At 43.1% G+C, this 16,671-nt stretch overlaps 2 non-coding genes and 3 pseudogenes across 2 annotated transcripts; all 5 read right to left on the reverse strand.

Annotated features, from left to right (window-relative positions):
- Nucleotides 1-4,134: 4,134 nt before the first annotated feature.
- LOC143770679 (U2 spliceosomal RNA) lies at nt 4,135-4,328 on the reverse strand. Its single transcript, XR_013214698.1, has one exon. It is a non-coding gene; the product is annotated as a U2 spliceosomal RNA (small nuclear RNA).
- Nucleotides 4,329-6,867: 2,539 nt separating this feature from the next.
- On the reverse strand, nt 6,868-7,068 carry LOC143771262 (U2 spliceosomal RNA; annotated as a pseudogene).
- Nucleotides 7,069-13,211: 6,143 nt separating this feature from the next.
- Nucleotides 13,212-13,399, reverse strand: LOC143771296 (U2 spliceosomal RNA). The gene has a single exon (XR_013215067.1). It is a non-coding gene; the product is annotated as a U2 spliceosomal RNA (small nuclear RNA).
- A 546-nt stretch (nt 13,400-13,945) lies between these two features.
- Nucleotides 13,946-14,042, reverse strand: LOC143770797 (U2 spliceosomal RNA; annotated as a pseudogene).
- Nucleotides 14,043-14,991: 949 nt separating this feature from the next.
- On the reverse strand, nt 14,992-15,202 carry LOC143771341 (U2 spliceosomal RNA; annotated as a pseudogene).
- Nucleotides 15,203-16,671: the final 1,469 nt, after the last annotated feature.

Below are 16,671 nucleotides of genomic sequence, written 5' to 3' on the forward strand. Positions count from 1 at the left end.
CACTGCACAAACCTGATCTTCATGTATAACATGACCCACCACCTCTCTCATACGATTTGCCATTAATTTAGAAAAAATTTTGTAGTCAGTGTTCAAAAGAGTAATGGGTCTCCAATTACCCAAAATACGCCTATCACCCTTCTTGAAAATTAACACCACCACCCCTTGCTTCATACTCTCAGTCATCCTTGCACCCCCAAAAATCATACTCATCACTTCCACCACATCACCACCAATCACTTCCCAGTACTTCTCATAAAATTCCCAAGGAATCCCGTCATGACCAGGAGCTTTATTTTTGGCTGCCTTAGATACAATCCCTCCAATTTCCTCCTTTGTAACTTCCCCCATTAGAAACTGAAACTCACCCTCCGGGACAAACCTCTCTATCACATCCAAAAACTCATCATCAACACCCAAATCACAAAATTTCCTTTCATATAAACCACTATAAAATTCAGCCACCACCTTCAAAACTTCCATACCACGCACCTCACAATTATTCCCATCCAACAACACATTCATGTCCCTTCCACCACTACACATCTTTTTGAAAAAGAAACGAGAACACTTTTCATCTTTCTCTCTCACTTCCACTCTTGATCTGAAAATAATCTTCTTACCTTCCTCTCCAAGCCAACCATTCATCTCCTTTTTTGCCCGCTCCAAATCATTCTGCACATCCAAACCCAAAGATTTGCATTTATGCAAATAAGAAATTCTCCCAGCATGCCTCTTATACAACAACCTCCTATTCCTTGCCCTTGCATACCCCAAGTGCCTGAAAAAACCACCTATTTTAATTTTAACCCAGTCCCACCACAATAAAAGATTTGAAAAACAGCCTTTCTTCCTACACCAAAAAGCATACTTTCTCTCAAACGCCCTCCTTACATTCACATCATGCAACATACTAACATTCATCCGCCACACACCCCGGCCATGGAAAACATTATGAACCTCAAACACTCCAGACAAACATTCATGATCAGAAAACCCCACCCGCTCCTGCTCATACTTCACACACTTCACCGCAAAAGATGTGTAAAAGAAAAAATCCAAACGAGACTCAGTGCACCCATCATCCGCATGATAAGTAAAAGGGCCAGGACTAACTTCCACTGCATCTTTAAGTGAAAAATCAGACACCAGCTGCTTCCACCTGTTACCTGTAACATCTACCCTGGATACATAAGACCCAGCCCTGGCGTCTTTCTCCAGGATACAGTTCAAATCCCCCACAACAAAGGTTGGAAGTTTGCCATGCAAAAAAAATTTCAGTTTATCAAACAGAGCAAGCCTGGCATTTTTATCAGCATGTGCATAAATATTAATCAACTTAAAATCCCACCCCCTACAAGAAAGAAGCAGACATACACACCTTCCATCCTCCACCACAACACTTTGTTTTAACACAATATCCTTATTCCTAAACAATACCCCAACCCCATCATTCTTATTCACCAAAGAAAAAGACCATATAGCCTCACCAAACCTCCATTCATTCTTCTTAGGACACCTATTCAGACCACACTCCTGCACACATACAATATCACCCCCTTTCAAACTCAAAAAATCTAGAATAGCTGCACGCCTAGCCGGAGACTGAAAAACTCTCACATTTTGAGAGATAATTTTTAAACGCATAGCCATATAGCTATCTCAGGAAAAAAAGAAAAAAGAAAAGAAACACCAAGCATTCAAGTTCCACTGGGGAAGCCAGTTAACCTCTCCAGGTCAGCCACCTTCTCATCGCTGAGATAACCTTGCCCCGGAGACACTGGAGCCATCACCGGAAGGAGAGGGGGGTCAGGGAGCTCAGGGGGGGGAACTGCATCATCTCCAAGTATGTCAAAACGATTCTCAGTTACAATAGGCTTGATATCCTTCCTCTTCAACCTCTTCACCTGTTTTGCAGCTGACTTTTTGGACACTGCCTGATAAACAAAAGCAGCACTCTCTGCTTTAGCAAACAGAGAAGACAAGTCAATATTGGGGGATTCAAACTGCCCAATCTCTGCAGAAGCACCGGCATCTTCCTGAGCCTCCATGCTTGGACTATCAAACTCCGCCAGACTTGTACAGGGCGTCTCCTCCACCATTTCCGGACTAGCTATTATAGCCTCCACCACAGGAATTCCATCACTCTCAGCCACCAATTGCAACTCCATGGATTCCACAGGAGCCACGGTACTACTACCCACATCAGGTTCCTCCAGAGGGTCTAAGACAGGACTCACTCCAACTTCTGGCCCCGCCTCCTCCGCAGCTAAGACAGTCTGGCCTTCAGCAGGCGCGACAGGCGTGGCAAACAACCTGGCAGTCTGTCTAGCAAAACGGGCATTATCGGAAGCATACTGCTGCCTAAGCCCCGGACACATCTTACAAGTGTGTTCACGGCTCCCACACAAATCACAAGCCGGGGGATAAGGACAACCAGCCGTTTCATGTCCCGACCTCTTGCAATTCCTACATGTAGTGCCATGGGTACATTGCTCTTTCACATGCCCATATCGGAAACATGTCCTACAAAAGGTCGGCTGACCAGGGTAATGCAAAAATCCCTTATTACCACCAACAGAGAAATTTGCTGGGGGATGCATTATACCCCCTATGCCGTCTGGGTCAGGCTTAAAGCGTACCCAGAATTTATGCTTCCCATTGAACACCCCAAAGCAATTTCGCTGCATCGGCCCCATTCGCACAGACGAACAATATCTGGCAAGAAAGGCTTTCAACAAGGCAGAGTCAATAAAGGGGTTATAGCAATGCAGAAGCAAAGGCCTCTCAATTATAGAAAAAAAGAGGAGCCACAGTCACATACTTCAATGAAGGATGATCCACATTCTCCCTCAAGAGCTGAAAAAAGTTCAAACAATCCTCCTCCTGATAAAAGGTAATATCGTACTGACCGGAAGATGGAAAATCCTGGATACAAAAGACTTTACCCAAATCGATAAGTGCCAGTTCCTTGAGGATGTCTTCCACGATGAAGGAAAGCTGCAAGCCATACTTCTTTTCCGGAGAAATGGTCAAACGCACAGTGTTGCGAATAGCTGCCATGTCAGCAAAGAGTGCCCGAAGCACAAGATCGCCACTCACGGACGACGGAGAAACTCCACGCCAAGAAAACCCCGCAGCCCAGACCAGGGTTATTCACCTTGATCTAAGCCATGAGGCCGAGAAGCGATACTGAAGCCGCTGCGCCCCGTGGGCCGCACCAAGGCCTACCACCAATACCCATTGTGGAGACAGAGCAAAAGATTGCCGCAGGGAGGACATTTTCAGAAACTCTGGAGGCCTTCTCAATGACAGTTCTGCTGTCAATGACAGTTCTGCTGTGTATGTGTCTGTGTGTGAGAGACGGAGAGTGTGTGTCTGTCTGTCTGTCTGTCTGTGTGTGAGTGTTTGTTCAAGCTGTGCACGACGCGTTTTGAATCTGCATAACTCCGCCTACTTTGACCACACCCTCCAGCCAGCCCCATTGTGACAGCACATGAATGTTCCGTGCTAAGATTCTATCTACTGCGGGCAGCGCACCTGGTTGGTGAAAAGCATTAGAATGCTCACACACACAGGTGTAGATGGACAAGACAAGCCTATTCAAGATCAGCACAGGCACCATTTTTACTTATTTTTTTCTTTTAAAAATGCATATAATACAACGCATTGAAAAGCCGGTGGTCCACAAGAGGGAGACAATGTTTCAAAAAAGAATTCCTGCGGTCAGAAATGCAGTATGTATGGCAGAACTACTCATTGGATACTTCAATTTAAATAGCAAGTGCTGACAGACAGCAGGGGCCTAGTTTGGTAGCCGACACAGTATATTTGCAACACTGTAAGAAAGGCCTAAATCTTAACACACCTGTTGCAGCAACCAGTAAAGACAAATTGATTGATTGATTGATTGATTGCATATTGAATGCAATGCAATGTTTGACAGACATAGGTGAAAGCAAGGCCAGGCAAGGCGCAGAAAATGTTGCAATTGGCCAGGAGAAATCAAACAAAATGCTACACTTGGCCTGAGAAAAGTGCTTCTTTGACCCTGAAATCAATTCACCACATAAAGGGTTAAAAGACAACTCGCGCTGATTTCAATTCAATCTGTTTTTAGAAACTGGATCAGAGAAGGAGTGCACTGGTCCCGGAGATACTGCAATAACGGGTCAATGCGTGGAGTGGACAGAGCAAGCTCTTCTTCCATCTCCCTGTTCCAAAAATCCATTTAATATATGGTCCCCAAATAGGGGACGTATCAGATATTAAACTGATAAGAACAGATTTTTTTTTTATTTTTTTTTTTTTTTTTTTTACACTCAGATTTACAAGTACCATCACACATATTTATACATATGATGATGGACCAAATCCATCATCGTGTCAAATTTTATAATTTTTATATTTTTAACAAAGAACATAGTATGTTTAACACCTTCACACATAAGTAAGATCACAACAAGAAAAAAACATATATTTTCAAGTAAGAAACTTGAAACCATTATCTAAAGCAATTACTGCCACAGATTTCAAAGCCTTTTCAACTGAGGCAGCGTTATCCAAATAAGCAAAAAATTCATCTGATATCTTATACTTCCTAAAAAAACCTACTCTATCTATACATAATTCTTTCTTAACACTTTCCACTAAATAAGTCAAGCGTTTTTCATTAATCAACCTTGCTACTATATTACTATAATACACTTGGCCCTTTTTACCATACATCAACGTTCCTTCTTCTTGCTTCTTCTCTTCCATTTTTTGCGATTCTAAATCTTCCTGACTACTCTCAACAATCTCTTCAGGTTCTGAATTTTCCACCTGACATTCCGTGTCACCCCATTGTACTTTTTGTTCTTCTTTTCCCCCTTTTTCCTTCTCCTCTGTACCACTCGTACTTACATTTAATCTCACCTCCTGCACCTGTTTATTTCTCCTTCTCTCCGGACACTCTCTAAATAAATGGCCCTTCCCTCCACATAAATTACAGACCTTCCCTTCTTGACAGTCCGCAAACACATGACCTTCTTTTAAACATTTGGAGCACACAATCTTCTTACAATCTTCCGCAACATGACCATACTGCTTACAATTCTTACAAAAGACACCCATACCTGCAAAGAAAATATCACCTGTTGCACTTCCCACTTTAAACCTTGCTGGTGGCAAAAACCAATTTCCACTACCGTCTTTTCTAAGTTTGCAAACAAATTTCCATTTGCCAGTCCAAAAACCATGCGAGTTCATCACTTTTCCTTTTCTTTCTTCTATCTCACAGAATTTCCTCAGAAAACACTCAATGTCATTTTCCTTCACATATGGAGAATACATTTTTACAATAAACATCTTGCGATTTACTTCAAAATGAGGAATTACCTTCACCCCATCCATTCTTTGATCCGTCTTCCTCTCACACCATCGCTCCAGAAACTGCAGATAATAAACTTCCTGACAAAAAGTAACATCAAAATGCCCACGTCTTGGGTAATCCATAATTGATAGAATCCACGATCTATCCAATTGAAACAAACCTAAAAGAAGTTCCATAATCACGAAGTCCAGATTCTTCACATCTTTCATATTCTCGTCCATCGCAAACCGTACTGCATTCTTCGTCCTCATATAACTCGGTATCTCTTCCATCTTCAAGGTTACCAAAACCACGAACGTTCTCCAGAAAACGACCTTCAGACACCTTTTCCAAGGTGACCCGGTAGGTGATCGCCTCTCGTTGCCCAGGGACTAAGCCGGCTCCCCAATAGCAGCAGGGGGGTGAAGCCACACCGCTAGATGCAGCGATCCCCCCAGGCCAAGGAGTCGGGTACCCTGGGCACCTCAGGCCAGACCAAGTGCAGCAACAATCAAGCCACTACACTTGATCTTAGCCAAAAGGCCGAGAAGCGATACTGAAGCCGCTGCGCCCCGTGGGCCGCACCAAGGCCCACCACCAATACCCATTGTGGAGACAGAGCAAAAGATTGCCGCAGGGAGGACATTTTCAGAAACTCTGGAGGCCTTCTCAATGACAGTTCTGCTGTCAATGACAGTTCTGCTGTGTATGTGTGTCTGTGTGTGAGAGACAGAGAGTGTATGTGTGTGTCTGTCTGTCTGTCTGTGTGTGTTTGTTCAAGCTGTGCACGACGCGTTTTGAATCTGCATAACTCCGCCTACTTTGACCACACCCTCCAGCCAGCCCCATTGTGACAGCACATGAATGTTCCGTGCTAAGATTCTATCTACTGCAGGCAGCGCACCTGGCTGGTGAAAAGCATTAGAATGCTCACACACACAGGTGTAGATGGACAAGACAAGCCTATTCAAGATCAGCACAGGCACCATTTTTACTTATTTTTTTCTTTTAAAAATGCATATAATACACCGCATTGAAAAGCCGGTGGTCCACAAGAGGGAGAGACAATGTTTCAAAAAAGAATTCCTGCGGTCAGAAATGCAGTATGTATGGCAGAACTACTCATTGGATACTTCAATTTAAATAGCAAGGGCTGACAGACAGCAGGGGCCTAGTTTGGTAGCCGACACAGTATATTTGCAACACTGTAAGAAAGGCCTAATAGAGGCCTATATCTTAACACACCTGTTGCAGCAACCAGTAAAGACAAATTGATTGATTGATTGATTGATTGATTGCATATTGAATGCAATGCAATGTTTGACAGACATAGGTGAAAAGCAAGGCCAGGCAAGGCACAGAAAATGTTGCAATTGGCCAGGAGAAATCAAACAAAATGCTACACTTGGCCTGAGAAAAAGTGCTTCTTTGACCCTGAAATCAATTCCCATAAAGGGTTAAAAGACAACTTGCGCTGATTTCAATTCAATCTGTTTTTAGAAACTGGATCAGAGAAGGAGTGCACTGGTCCCGGAGATACTGCAATAACGGGTCAATGCGTGGAGTGGACAGAGCAAGCTCTTCTTCCATCTCCCTGTTCCAAAAATCCATTTAATATATGGTCCCCAAATAGGGGACGTATCAGATATTAAACTGATAAGAACAGATAAGGTTTCAACAAAATTTTATTTAGTCATAAGACATAGAACAAGAAAATTTGAAACCTTTTGTGCAAAAGAAACATAAAAAATTACAATAATAAAATACAACAACATGAAACAACTTAATATAAAACAGTATTCCACATATAAAAACACCATCTACGATTCGCTTCTTTCTTCCCCACATCTTTAACATCCTTTAAAAAATAAATAAACATTTCACTAAAAGCCAATTTAATACAATCATTAACAGAGATAAAATCACGGTTAAAAAGTAGAATGTTTCTCACTTTCCAGATTGCATTTTTGGCACAGTTTATTATACACCAGCATATTTTGAACTGGTGTGTAGTGGGGCAATTAAAAAGTCCATATAAAACATACTCATAGCTAAAATCTTTAAGACCACAAACCCATTTTAAAAGTATCCCAAATCTCCCCCAAAGTTCTTGTGCAAAACAGCAGTTCCAAAAAAGGTGTAAAACAGTCTCATCCTCTCGGCAAGAGTCTCTTGGGCACTTTGCCCGCGCCGCCAGGCCTCTCCTATGCTGGAAGTCTCTGGTTGGGAGGCACTGGCGGGCAGCCATCCATGCAAGGTCTTTGTGAATGTTGGCCAAGAATTTTCCAAAGACGTTCCTCCACACACGCTTGGATCTACTCCATGAGAAGTTGCTCACAGGGGACACTCCTTCTTCTCTTCTCAGATGAACCATCAATTTTCTTCTGTCCAGAAGGAGATCGGCATCCAAGTCCTTTAATTTATGAGTCCTTATCACCTTTTCTAAAACCATAAAATGCTTGGGCGGGCATAATAAAATGGGTGCTGATAAACATGGTCTGAACCATTTTTTAAAAATGAAACCACAAGTATATTTTAAAAACAGACTAAAAGTAGAATTAGTGTTAAAAACTTTAAAACAAAAACAAAAGAAATTTACATACAAATACAGATGTAAGTCAGGGACATCTTTTCCTCCATTTTGTTGTTTTTTATACATCTCCGTTCGCCTCAGCTTTTCCATTTTTGATCCCCAAATGAACATAAAGATACATCGAGTTAGTTTTTTTAGCATCAACTCAGAAGGAGGATAGACCATGGCAATATAAAGCATCATTGGCAACAAAACAGATTTAATGATTAAAATTTTTCCCTCAATTGACAAGCTTCTCAAATTCCAGAAGGAGAGTTTTTTCACTATTTTATGTTGTACCTCCTCCCAGCTCACGTGTCCATCATTTTTAGCGTCAAATACAATTCCCAAGATTTTAACATTGTCGTGCTTCAATTTTACTGCTGGTAGGTCATTTGTATCCCAGGAACCCAAAATCAAACATTCAGTTTTATTAAAATTCATTTTAAAACCTGAAGCCTGACTAAAAAAATTGGTGCACATTACCACTCTCCGGAGTGAAGCAGGATCTGTACAGATGGCAGTAACATCATCCATGTATGCAAATACTTTGACTTGGGCCCCTCCTCCACCCGGAATAGGAACTCCTCGGACCACTTTGTCTCTCCGGATCATACACAGCAGGGGTTCCATAGCACAAATAAAAAGAATTGGGGATAATGGACACCCCTGCTTCACTCCGGATTCCAACGGGATAAAATCTGTTAAAAAACCATTGACAGAAATTTGAGAAAACACATTATTATATAAAATCATAATACGAGATAAAAACATGTCGGGGATCGCCATTTGTTTTAAAACTTTAAAAAGATACTCATGCGAGACCCTGTCAAACGCCTTTTCAAAGTCCAGCGCCAACAGGGCCAGGCTTTGATTTCTATCCCTAGAGTACCATATTACATCTCTGATCACATTTAAAATCTCAGCAATATTCCTCCCTGGTACTCCACATACTTGTTCGGGTTGTATCAGTTTATTAATAACAGTTTTAAAACGACAAGCAATAATTTTGGCTAAAACTTTATAATCCATGTTGAGGAGGGTGATAGGCCTCCAATTCCTGAGGTCATCACGAGCGCCCTTTTTCTTATAAATTAAGGACACTATCCCCCTCCTCCATGACTTAGGCAGCTCTGAACACATAAAAACCTCTTTAAAAAGTGCTAAAAGATCCTCCTTTAAAACATCCCAAAAAGTCAAATAAAATTCAACAGGTAGACCATCTGCTCCTGGGGCTTTCCCTTTTGAAAAACTTTTAAAAACACTAAAAAGTTCTTCCATGCTGACATCATCTATTAAAAACCCCTGGTCTACAGAACTCAACTTAAAATCTAGGATATTAAGAGCATCTTGTAAAAACACATTATTTACACTTTTTTTACTAAAAAGGTCTCTATAAAAATTAAAAGCCACCTTCTTCATACCTTCCACAGTTGTTTCTCCATCAAGACAGGTGATCGTCTCCTTTTTCTCCATCACTTTTTTAAAAAAGAAACGTGTACACTTCTCACCTTCTTCTAAATGTTTCACTTTGGAATTAAAAATTATTTCTTTACCTTTTTGATCTAGGCACAATTGTATTTCAGTTTTTAGGCTTGCAATATCATCTTCCACCTCTAGTCCTATCTCTTTAAATTTATGGAGAGTTTGCAGTCTCATATTTAAATTTACATAAATCTGCTTTTTCAGCCGCGCCTTCCTCTTTCCAGCCCTGATAAAAAAAAACCTTATTTTATCTTTGATCACTTCCCACCAGGATAGGATTTTAATATATGGAGGCCTTAGCTGTCTCCATTCCTGGTAGGCGTTACAGAAGTCTGACCTCACCTGAGGGTCTTCCAGCAAATGGACTCCCAGGCGCCATAAACCTCTATTTATCCTCAGCTCTCCTTGATACTCTATCTTTAAGCTTAAAATTTTATGATCAGAGAATAAATTAGGCATTAAAACAAATTGTACAGGGCTAAAATCCTCAGATAAAAACATAAAATCGATCCTGGAAGCCACTCCCCGACCGGACCATGTAAATCCTGGGTCCGTCGGCGAAAGCGACCTCCAGGCATCGCATAACTTAAAATCAGTCTGCAAGCTATTTAGTAAAAAACACGACTTATCTATCTTACGGATTGGGTCACCCCCTCCTCGGCGCTCATTCACATTCAGGCAATTAAAATCCCCGGCTATTAAGAGAGGAGATGACCCTACACAGAAAACCGGTAAAATTTCAAACAAACGTATACGCTCCTGTTTATCTGGTGGAGCATACACATTAATGACACGGAAATTAAAATTATTAAAACACAAATGTACTAGGATAGCTCTGCCGGGTACAATCTCAGTAACAGAGGAGATGATGATGTTATTACCTCGGCAGAGCAGACCCACACCAGCAGACTTGTTCTCGTTTGAGCCCGACCATACAGAGGGCCCTAGTTTCCAGTCCTTTTTTATCTCGTTATACCGGATTCCATGCTGCAGACCACACTCCTGTAAAAAACATATGTCAAAGTCTAATGTTTCAAAAAAATCAAAAAGAGCAGCCCTGCGGACAGGGCTCTTTAGAGATCTCACATTAAGTGAGAGACACCTCATGGATGGCATTTATGTCATGGGGGAGGAGAGCTATCCTCAATGGTTTCCATGTAATCATCAATCACTTCTGGCAGTGAAGGAAGAGAGTCAATGTTCTGGGGATCCGAGGAACCAGGCAGTGGATACCCAGAAGAGTCCGTGTTCAGCCACATGTCTCCGCTGGGAAAACACACATCCGGAGATTCTGGATTGGCCTCCAGAAGAGTATCCCCCCGCAGCTTCTTTCCAGACGGCTCAGACAGCTCACTCGTGCAGTCGTCCTCTGTGATAGCTACATGGCCTCTTACTTCCTGGGGGACCTCCAGATCTGACACGATGACCGTATCCACACCATCATCTGTAGGAGAAAAAACTGTGGTCTGCTGGCTCGAGTCCCTGGGAAAGACTGGGGTCTTCGCCACAGTGCCCCCCACCGCCAACATAGTGGGGGCGCTCTGCTCCAACACACCAGTCTCATTCGAGACCTTCGACACAAGGGTTACCTCCCCAACGGGAGAGTCCCCCTGCTCCAGTCTCTGGGTGGTCCGCCCTCCGCCCTTTTTCCGGGACTTCGACACAGGAGGGCCTCCCTGAGGGCCACCACACTCCTGCTCCGTCCCCACCTTCTCCTCTGCGCCCTTGGCCTTCTCAGCCGCCTCCCCTGCTGTAGGAACAGTGGGACTTGGCTCAGGCCTTACTCCGGTCTCTGGGATATTCAGCACAGCATGGACCGGGACAATAGCTGGTTCCTGCCTTGGCACGGGTCTCTCAGCCGCCTCTGCATACGTACGGACTTTGGTCCTATGTGGGCATCCTCGGAACATATGTCCATCCTCCCCGCATAGGTTACAAGCCTTCTTTTGAGGGCAATCCTTCATTAAGTGTCCGAGTTGGCCACAATTATTGCAGCGGAATGCCCTTCTTTCCACACAATTACCTTGGGTATGCCCCATCTTGCCACAGTTCCTGCAATACATAGGCATACCTGTGTAGAATAAGTAGCCACGGCTCTTCCCAATGGTGATGGTAGAGGGGGGATGCTCTGTTCCTCCAAAGCCCTCAGGATTTTTCTTCAGCCGCACCAGGAATTTCCGCTTGCCACACCAGAAACCAACGGCGTTTTTAACATTCCCTTGAAAGGTTACTTCATCGCAATAGCGACGCAAACAGGTTAAAATGTCCAATACTTCAACAAAAGGATTTGGAAAGAAAACAATCATTTGTACCTCCTCTTGGACGAAAAGCAGGGAGAAGACCAGGCCCTCCAGTTCATCAGCACAGATGTTGTCATTCACCTTTTGGACCAACTGCTGACAACAACCATGGCTCCTAAAGGTAATAGTATAAGTACCTTTCTGCTCATTGTCCTGAAAACAGAAGATGTCCTCTCTGCCGAACTCCAGGATCCCAAGAAGGACGGTGTTGCAAACGTAGCGGATTTCTTTCTCCTTCCTGTATCTCTCCAAGACCTCGATACGGACCGTGTTCCTCATCCGGGGTTCTCCCGATGCAAAGGTAAGTGCAGCCGGCATCCTTCCGAAAAAGAACTCCAGCTGTAAACACACAAAAAAAGGCTAGCGCCCTTTTAAGGCGATCGCAACTCGTTGCTCCGGACTAATCCTCTCTCCCTATAGCAGCAGGGGGGTGAAGCCCCTCCGAAGAGGAGCGATCCCCCCAGGCCGAGAGAGAGGGTACCGAAAGCACCCGACCTGACTACAATCTCTCAGTTAGACTGATTGATCGCAGCCATGAGGCCGAGAAGCGATACTGAAGCCGCTGCGCCCCGTGGGCCGCACCAAGGCCTACCACCAATACCCATTGTGGAGACAGAGCAAAAGATTGCCGCCGCAGGGAGGACATTTTCAGAAACTCTGGAGGCCTTCTCAATGACAGTTCTGCTGTCAATGACAGTTCTGCTGTGTATGTGTGTCTGTGTGTGAGAGACGGAGAGTGTGTGTCTGTCTGTCTGTCTGTCTGTGTGTGAGTGTTTGTTCAAGCTGTGCACGACGCGTTTTGAATCTGCATAACTCCGCCTACTTTGACCACACCCTCCAGCCAGCCCCATTGTGACAGCACATGAATGTTCCGTGCTAAGATTCTATCTACTGCGGGCAGCGCACCTGGTTGGTGAAAAGCATTAGAATGCTCACACACACAGGTGTAGATGGACAAGACAAGCCTATTCAAGATCAGCACAGGCACCATTTTTACTTATTTTTTTCTTTTAAAAATGCATATAATACAACGCATTGAAAAGCCGGTGGTCCACAAGAGGGAGACAATGTTTCAAAAAAGAATTCCTGCGGTCAGAAATGCAGTATGTATGGCAGAACTACTCATTGGATACTTCAATTTAAATAGCAAGTGCTGACAGACAACAGGGGCCTAGTTTGGTAGCCGACACAGTATATTTGCAACACTGTAAGAAAGGCCTAAATCTTAACACACCTGTTGCAGCAACCAGTAAAGACAAATTGATTGATTGATTGATTGATTGATTGCATATTGAATGCAATGCAATGTTTGACAGACATAGGTGAAAGCAAGGCCAGGCAAGGCGCAGAAAATGTTGCAATTGGCCAGGAGAAATCAAACAAAATGCTACACTTGGCCTGAGAAAAGTGCTTCTTTGACCCTGAAATCAATTCACATAAAGGGTTAAAAGACAACTCACGCTGATTTCAATTCAATCTGTTTTTAGAAACTGGATCAGAGAAGGAGTGCACTGGTCCCGAAGATACTGCAATAACGGGTCAATGCGTGGAGTGGACAGAGCAAGCTCTTCTTCCATCTCCCTGTTCCAAAAATCCATTTAATATATGGTCCCCAAATAGGGGACGTATCAGATATTAAACTGATAAGAACAGATTTTTTTTTATTGTGAAGCATCTTTCCAAGGCTCTGAAAAATGTGACCGAAGTCACACAAAAACAGAGCACAAGGCGAGGATTCATGTGGACCCTTCCCGGAGGAGAGGGTCCCCAATAAATCATCCCCGTCCCTCCGAGCCAGAAGGCCCAGCGAGGGTCAGGGATCTTCGATGCTCTCCCTAGCCGAAGCCGGGGGATAGCCATTGTCGTGCTCCCAGCGCCCAACCAGACTGCCACTCTGGTGGAGCTAGGAGCCCTGTTTCGTGTTGGTTTCTCAGCCCAAAGCTGACCAGACCTTCGACCGGGTTTGTAAAAATTTCCCATTCTGGCCAGAAGGCCAGGAATAGGAGGGGTTGCTAAAGAAAGTATGAAAGGCTAGGTGCGGCGTGCTACGGAATCTAAGACTTCCCCGGGTTCCACTCCAAGCAAGCTCAGACTCCCACCAGGGTCACCACTCCTGGGGCACATTGCACCATAAGCCCTCACACTTACTCAGCCCAATGACTTCGATCCTGGGGGCCATGCTTTCCACCAGATGACTATACGAGCCACCTGGCATACTAGCAAGTGCACTATCCCAGTGTGTATTAATGTATCAATTTACTAGGGTGGTGGGGTCAGGCCACCTTTTCAAAAGATACTACACTTGATCTTAGCCAAAAGGCCGAGAAGCGATACTGAAGCCGCTGTGCCCCGTGGGCCGCACCAAGGCCTACCACCAATACCCATTGTGGAGACAGAGCAAAAGATTGCCGCCGCAGGGAGGACATTTTCAGAAACTCTGGAGGCCTTCTCAATGACAGTTCTGCTGTCAATGACAGTTCTGCTGTGTAGGTGTGTCTGTGTGTGAGAGACGGAGAGTGTGTGTCTGTCTGTCTGTCTGTCTGTGTGTGAGTGTTTGTTCAAGCTGTGCACGACGCGTTTTGAATCTGCATAACTCCGCCTACTTTGACCACACCCTCCAGCCAGCCCCATTGTGACAGCACATGAATGTTCCGTGCTAAGATTCTATCTACTGCGGGCAGCGCACCTGGTTGGTGAAAAGCATTAGAATGCTCACACACACAGGTGTAGATGGACAAGACAAGCCTATTCAAGATCAGCACAGGCACCATTTTTACTTATTTTTTTCTTTTAAAAATGCATATAATACAATGCATTGAAAAGCCGGTGGTCCACAAGAGGGAGACAATGTTTCAAAAAAGAATTCCTGCGGTCAGAAATGCAGTATGTATGGCAGAACTACTCATTGGATACTTCAATTTAAATAGCAAGTGCTGACAGACAACAGGGGCCTAGTTTGGTAGCCGACACAGTATATTTGCAACACTGTAAGAAAGGCCTAAATCTTAACACACCTGTTGCAGCAACCAGTAAAGACAAATTGATTGATTGATTGATTGATTGATTGCATATTGAATGCAATGCAATGTTTGACAGACATAGGTGAAAGCAAGGCCAGGCAAGGCGCAGAAAATGTTGCAATTGGCCAGGAGAAATCAAACAAAATGCTACACTTGGCCTGAGAAAAGTGCTTCTTTGACCCTGAAATCAATTCACATAAAGGGTTAAAAGACAACTCACGCTGATTTCAATTCAATCTGTTTTTAGAAACTGGATCAGAGAAGGAGTGCACTGGTCCCGGAGATACTGCAATAACGGGTCAATGCGTGGAGTGGACAGAGCAAGCTCTTCTTCCATCTCCCTGTTCCAAAAATCCATTTAATATATGGTCCCCAAATAGGGGACGTATCAGATATTAAACTGATAAGAACAGATTTTTTTTTTTTTTTTTTTTTTTTTTTAAACCATTCAGGTTGTTTTATAAACAACAGTATGTAAGTCTTCCAAAAACCATCATTGTTGTTGTTTAAATATAACTCATCATCATGGTTATTCTTTATTTAATAGTTCAGAAATTTTCCATAAACAGGAACAGAAATCAAGCATATAATTACAATAATGCACTCTTTAGGGTCCTGGAGCTACTGGTACTTCACCAGATAATGCCATTTTAAGACCTTCCAGATGCCTTCAGCGTCCAATCCTTCTCCACCTCTACTCTTGTCCCACTTGTATATCACATATAGTCTAGATAGAATTATCCTTATGCAATCATTTACAGGAATCATTTTTCTTTTGAATAATCCCAAATTCCTCACATCCCATAAGCTTTCCATTACACACACCATTATCAACCATAAAATTCTTTCATTCATCTTACCACATGCCCCCATTCCAAACATTGCTACCTTCCAGTTAATGTAACTCACACCAGCTAGTTCTTTACAAAGACCACCCACACCTTTCCACACACTATACGCATAATCACAGTCCCACATCACATGTCTCACAGTTTCACTCGCACCGCATCCGTCTCTTGGGCATACATTCGTTCTAATCAAGTCCCTTCTTTTTTGCACCTCTCTTACAGGCAGTATATCATGCATGGCCATCCATACTACATCCTTCTGTTTATTTGACATTCCACATGTACCCAACTTTTTCCATATATCCGTTCCCTCATTGAAACTCAAATCCTTGATGTCACATTCAATCTCATTTGCTCTCATTTTTTTCCTTACTACTTTTGGTTTTTTAAACTCATTCATAGACACAGCCAACAAATCATTCTTCCTAATAAAACTCTCAATCACCTCATACCACACAGGACACTTAAAGGCGACAGGCACTCTTCCATCTCTTTTCACCCAACATAACCCATACAACATCCATCCAGCCATATATCGCACCATATATGCACCTTTGTTTCTTTTTTCCATTAAGACTACCACTGTTTTAATATAATGGAGGTTCAAAAAAATTCCAATGTCTGGAAAATCCAGACCACCGTTCTCATATGTTTTATATAGATGTTCTCTTTTTAATTTCTCCATTTTACTACCCCAAAAGAATGTAAATATTAATTTTTGTACTCTTTTTATTTTGTTGTATGGGGATGGAAAAACTCCAGCCACATACAGTAAAATGGGCAGTATCACTGCCTTAATTATGAGTATGTTCCCATTCAGTGTCAGGTCACGCATACGCCAAAAATTCAACTTTTTCTCTATCCTTAAGCCACACTCATCCCAGCTTTCTGTCCCGCTTAGATCCTCATTAAACCATACACCCAGCACTTTAATTGGACCTTCCATACATGTCACACCGTCCATCCTAACTCTACTGTCACCAAAACATTTAAAACAGCATTTATCCCAATTTACCCTAAAAGCAGACGCACCACAGAAAAAATCCAATAATAACTTCACTCTACTCATTGACGCAATACTCTCACTCACAAT

Source organism: Ranitomeya variabilis, chromosome 4 (assembly GCF_051348905.1).
Source record: "Ranitomeya variabilis isolate aRanVar5 chromosome 4, aRanVar5.hap1, whole genome shotgun sequence".
In the NCBI taxonomy this organism is placed as follows: domain Eukaryota; kingdom Metazoa; phylum Chordata; class Amphibia; order Anura; family Dendrobatidae; genus Ranitomeya; species Ranitomeya variabilis.